Source organism: Mus pahari, chromosome 9, assembly GCF_900095145.1.
Source record: "Mus pahari chromosome 9, PAHARI_EIJ_v1.1, whole genome shotgun sequence".
In the NCBI taxonomy this organism is placed as follows: Eukaryota; Metazoa; Chordata; class Mammalia; order Rodentia; family Muridae; genus Mus; species Mus pahari.
In genome coordinates this window covers 17,368,010-17,374,230 of record NC_034598.1, presented here as the reverse complement: position 1 = coordinate 17,374,230, position 6,221 = coordinate 17,368,010, and positions in this window count along the sequence as shown.

Sequence of the window (6,221 nt, the reverse complement as noted above, 5' to 3'; positions counted from 1 at the left end):
TTGACAAGGGAGCTAAAACCATCCAGTGGAAAAAAGACAGCATTTTCAACAAATGGTGCTGGCACAACTGGAGGCTATCATGTAGAAGAATGAGAATTGATCCATTCTTATCCCCTTGTACAAAGCTCAAGTCTAAGTGGATCAAGGAACTCCACATAAACCAGAGACACTGAAACTTATAGAGGAGAAAGTGGGGAAAAATTTCTAAGCATGACACTTTCACATGGGTTATATATCAGATATCCTGCATAACAGAGAACTACCTTATAATCTGTGACAGTATCAAAACTACAGTTATGAAATAGTAACAAAAATAATTTTATGCTTGGGGGTCACCATAACATGATGAAATGTGTTCATGGGTCCCAGCATTAGAAAAGCTGAGAACCAGTGATTTAGAGCATCTTGTTCACGTGTTGATCTCCATCCCCTCAGGCTTGTAGACCCTTTTTGCCTCCTTTGCCTCTGGGTTCACTGAGCTGTAAGGGGGATGGGTTTGAGGGAGGGAATCTGTTTAGGAATGAATGCTTGGGTACTTAGTTATGTGTGTATAAAGAATGTCATTAGAAGTCATTTTTATTGCTACTTTTCATTTTTTAAAGTACAATGTTTTTTTTACACTAGGACCCTAGGATACCTCGTGTCTGGTTCTCGGCCACCCATGTGCTTTTGAGGACAGGTTTCATCTTATGTAGTGGGCTTTAATTCAGATGTGATTTCAGTTGGCTACTCTCACAACCTTTTGCCTCTGCTCATCTTGTGGATATTGCAAGCATGACTCCAATGTAGACTGAAGACTTTGTGGCTGGGTTGGTGTTTATGTTTTTCTTTTGGTGGCATGCAAAGTATCTTCCTGCACCAAAGATGCCAGATGCCATTTATCTGTGTATTTTGTCTTGCCTCCCTATATAATGGTCTAGTAATATTTCATTGTATAAATATTTTCTTTATCAACTCTTTTTGTTGAGGAATGTATGTATTGTTTACAAATTGTAGGTATGATGAACAGAACAGCAGTGAGTATGTTTGTGCACTGGTGTGAATTCTCTGTGTAGTTGGCAGATCCAATTTTCCATTTTCAGTACATTAAGTTGTCTTTTTGCAAGAGGACCTTGCAGTCAGTTGGTGGAGAGGAGCACAGCCTTGGTGACAGCCTGAGTTGTTTGGAGATCCCCATGGGACCCATGTGGACGCCATCTCTGTTAAGATATATCCTGTTCTTAGGACTCGAAACTTACTTTTGTTAGAAGAGATAGCCTGTTAGAAATCTGTCTCCTCCAATATTAGGTCATTTTATTTATATTACCTTCGTATATTATGTATTTTAAGAAGCTACTACTCCATTAGTTTTCTGTACTGCACATTAAATGGCCCTTACTTTTAGCTGTCTCTCCCCAAATATCTCCCCATATTTTCCCTTCCATCTCCCTCCCCACTTGAACCTTCAGGTTTAGCCCCCTCCATTTATCCAATACTTTTTATTCTATTTATTGTACATAGCAAGATATATCTCTGCCACTGCTCCTCTAGTCTATACCTACCCTCTGGAGCTTCATAAATTGTAGTTTCACATCATTTACTAAAGAACTAATGTCCACATATAAGTAAATGCATATCATACCGGTCTTTCGGGTTTGGGCTGTTTCACTTAGAATGATATTTTTTTTTCTGTTTCCATCAATTTACCTGTGTATTTTGGGATGCCCCCTATATAATGGACTAGCAGTATTTCATTGTGTAAACATTTTCTTTATCAACTCTTTTTGTTGAAGAACCTATGTACTGTTTACAAATTGTAGCTATGATGGACAGAACAGCAGTAAATAGGTTTGTGCTAATATATCTCTTTGGTAGGATGAAATATCCTTTGTGTATATCCCAGGAGTGATGTAATTGTATTTTGTGGCATATTGTTTCCCATCTTCCTGAGGAATAACACACTAATTTCCATAGTGACTGTACAAGTTTTTACTCCCACCAGAAATGGTTGAGAGTTTTCTTAGATTCACTTCCTTGTGAGAATGAGCTATCACTTGTTTTATTTATCTTAGCCACTGTGATACTTCTAAGAGGAAATCTTATTAAAGTAACTGATTTTCATTTCCCTGAATGATAATTATATTGACATGTGTTTAGTGTTTTTCAGCTATTTGAATTAACTCTTTTGAGAATTCTGCTTAAGTCTGTTAACCATTTTATCCTAGAATTATTTGTTTCTTTCATATCTACTTTTTATGAGTTCTTTATATGCTTGGGCTAAGTGGAGATGGTAATAATTGTTTCCCATTTTGCAGGCTGCAACATTGTCTGAATGACAGTATGCATTTCTTTGCTGAGGCTTCTTAGTTTCATGAGATCTTGTTTATTTATTGTTACTCTTAGTGCCTGGAATAAAAATGTTCTGTTCAGAAAGCCATCTTGTAGACCATGCAGCCATCCAGTTTGACCAGTAATATTTGTTAAAGACTTTTTTTCCAGTATGTGTTTCTGGCTTCATTATCAAAGATCAGATGTTTATATCTGTCTGGAATTATGCCAGTATTTTCTATTTGATTCCAACCTGTCTAGATTTGTATCATTACCATGTTGTGCTTATTACTATAGCTGTGCATGAGATCTATAGGTCAATAAAACAAGTAACAGTTCATCCTGACCACAAACCAAAATGAAGGAAACATCCACCTATTGCTGGCGGGAGTGAAAACTTGTACAGCAACTATGGAAATTAGTGTGTTATTCCTCAGGAAGATGGGAATTGTTATAGAGCAGGAAACAGCTATATTGTTTTGAGGCATATACCCAAAGGACTGTTCATCCTACCACAGATTCACTAGCACATACATGCTCAGCTTTGTTCTGTTCATCATAGCTAGAATTTGGAAACAACATCTATGTTTCTCAACAGAAGAATGAAAAAGAAAACATGGATTATTTACACAGTGAAGTACTAAACCATTTTGGAGTACTATTCAGCTATTAAAAACAATGAATTTATGAAATTCTTGGGCAAATGGATGTATCAGGAGGATATCATCCTGAGTGAGGTAACCCAATCACAAAATAAGTCACTTGATATGTACTCACTGATAAGTGGATATTAGCCCAGTAAATGAGAACACCCAAGATACAATTTGCAAAACACAAGAAAATCAAGAAGAAGGAAGACAAAAGTGTGGATACTTCATTCCCCAGAATAGGGAACAAAACACCCATAAAAGGAGTTACAGAGACAAAGTTTAGAACTAAGATGAAAGGATGGACCATCCAGAGACTACCCTTCCCGGGGACCCATCCCATAATCAGCCACCAAACCCAGACACTATTGCACATGCCAGCAAGATTTCACTGAAAGGACCCTGATATAGCGGCCTCTTGTGAGGCTATGCCAGTGCTCAGAGAATACAGAAGTAGATGCTCACAGTCATCTATTGGATGGAACACAGGGTCTCCAATGGAGGAACTAGAGAAAGTACCCAAGGAGCTGAAGGGGGCTGCAACCCTGTAGGTAGAAAAACAATATGAACTAACCAGTACCCCCAGAGCTCGTGTCTCTAGCTGCATATGTAGCAGAAGATTGTCTAATCGGCCATCATTGGGAAGAAAGGCTCCTTGGTCTTGCAAACTTTATATGTCCCAGTACAAGGGAAGGCCTGGGCCAAGAAGTGGGAGTGGGTGGGTAGGGGAGCAGGGCAGTGGGAGGCTACAGGGAACTTTCAGGATAGCATTTGAAATGTAAATAAAGAAAATATTTAATAAAAATTCAAAAAAAAAGAATGTTAGGTGGATGAATAGCAGACAGACATGATTAAAAGAATAAAGCTTGAAAAAAAAATGAGGTGTCATCACAAAATAAACAGGCAGAAAGTTTGAACTAGGAATAAGCCAGACCCAGAAATAAAGCTTGAAATCAGGAATTCTGGATGGTTTTAGCTATCATGTTTTGTTTTGTTTTTTTTCCTGTTTTCACATGAAGCTAAAATTTGTCTTCTTATGATTTATGCAGATTTATGGAATTTGGATAGGGATTGCATTGAGTGTGTACATTACTATTGGTAGGAGGTCCATTTTTTGCTGTCACTACTACCAATCCATGAGCATTTGATCTTTCCATCCTTTAACATTTCTTTGACTACTTGAGGTTTTTATCATACAAGTCTTCCACTTGCTATGTTAGCGATACTCAAATGTGCTTTATATCATTGAGGCTCTTTTGAAAGCTGTTGTTCCCCTGATTTCTTTTTCCTTCCATGTATTGTTTGTATGGAAGAGGGCTTCTGATTTTTGTGAGTTAATTTTGTATCCAGCTATTTTGCTGAGAGTGTTTAACAGTGTTGTAGGAGGAACAGAAAGGCCCCACTGCCAGGGCAGTGGCTGCTTCCACAAGGCTATGCCAAAAAAAAAAAAATTAAACCCAGTTGCTTTCTGAAATACTTTGTTCTTTGTTGCTCCAAGGGGGACTCTTAGAAGAGACAATTCTTTTTACAGTCTGAAAGTGAATGGAGGGATTTTCTCAAAGAATATCTAGTGGTGCTCATATTGCCATCTCTCTTTTCACCTACATTTTTTTTATTATTATTTTCTTACAGTGTTTTTTACTCAGCTGAGTTTAGCCCAGAACTCACTGACAAGGAACAGACTACAGTCAAACTGAGTTCCTTCTCCTTCTGCCTGCCAAGTGCTAGAAATGCAGGTGTGTACTAATGTCTACACTTGCCTTTAAACATTTTTGTTTTCATTTTTAAGGGAGAAAAAGCTTGTTTGACTCTCAGTTCCATCGTTGTGTGTGAATCCCAGAGACAGTCGCCAGAGATAGAGACATTTGGTCACATTGTACCAAAGTTTAAGTGGATATCAAAGGATGCATAGTTATGCTAAGCTATCATTTTCCACTATTAAACAGTTCAGGATAACTTGCTTAGGGAATTGTGTCTTTCCCTAAATACTGCATATGTCTTCTCACAATTAATCTCATTGATACCCCGAGATATGTCCATAGGCCAACTCTTTCAAGCTCTGTTTTGAAATTATTCTAAGTTGGTAAACTTACATTTAAACTTAAAAATCACATTTGCAGAAAAATAAATGTTTAAAAAAACATTTGCAATTGCCTAAAATATAGAGAAACAAGTTTCACTATTCAAGTAACACAATTCTTTCTTTTCAAAATCAATTGATTTATTTTACATCCTGACTGAAGCTTTCACTCTGTTCTCTCCTCTCAGGGTTGTTCCAGGCCAATCCATTCTCCCTGCATTTCTCTTCAGAAAAGAGGCAGGCTTCCCATGGATGTTAAGCAGCCATGGTATCTAAAGTTGCGGGAAGATCATGCACCTCCTCTCATGTTAAGGTTAGACGAGGCAACCCAGTAGGAGGAAACAGTCCCAAATCCTGCAACAGATTCAGACACAGTCCCTGATCCCACTGTTAGAGGAACACAATAAGAAGTCCAAACATAACAACTGTAACAAATATGCAGAGGGCTTAGGTCAGTCCTATGTGGGTTCACAGGAGGTTGGTTCAGTCTCTATGATGGTGTATGAACACAGGTTAGCTGATTCTATTGGTTTTCAGGGGGTGTCCTTAACCCCTGGCTCCTACAACCTTCTGCAGGAATCTCCAAGCTCTGCTTCATGTTTGGCTGTGTCTCTGCATCCGTGTCCATTGGTTACTGGATTAAACCTCTCTGAGGACTGTTATGCTAGGCTCCTGTCTGCAAGTACAGCAGAGTGTTATTAACAGTGTCAAGGGTGGGCTCTCACTCACAGCCTGGGACTCAAGCTGGACCAGTCATGGTTTGGTCACTCCCACGATTTCCTTGCCATCTTCACTGTGCCTTATCTTGTATGCAGGGCAACTTATACATTGGAGATTTTGTGGCTGGCTTGGTGTCCCATCGTCTTCACTAAAAGACTTGCCTGCTTACAGGAGACAGCACTTCAGACTTCTTGTCCTCCATTAGTAAGAGTCTTAGTTGGGGTCACTCTCACAGATTTTTGGGAGTCCTCATTGCACTGACTTACTAGCTTGTTCCAGAGATGCCACCTGATCCCAATAGTCTCTCAGTTCCATCTCTCTCCACTCTCCCTAACCAGGTCTCTCCTGTTCCTCCTACCTATAACACTGACCAGAACCATTACCCAGTCTGCCTTCAATGTCTATTTTATATATCCTTCACAGTGTGCCTCATGCATTCTTCCCTGAGCCCTGGTTGCTGTGTAACC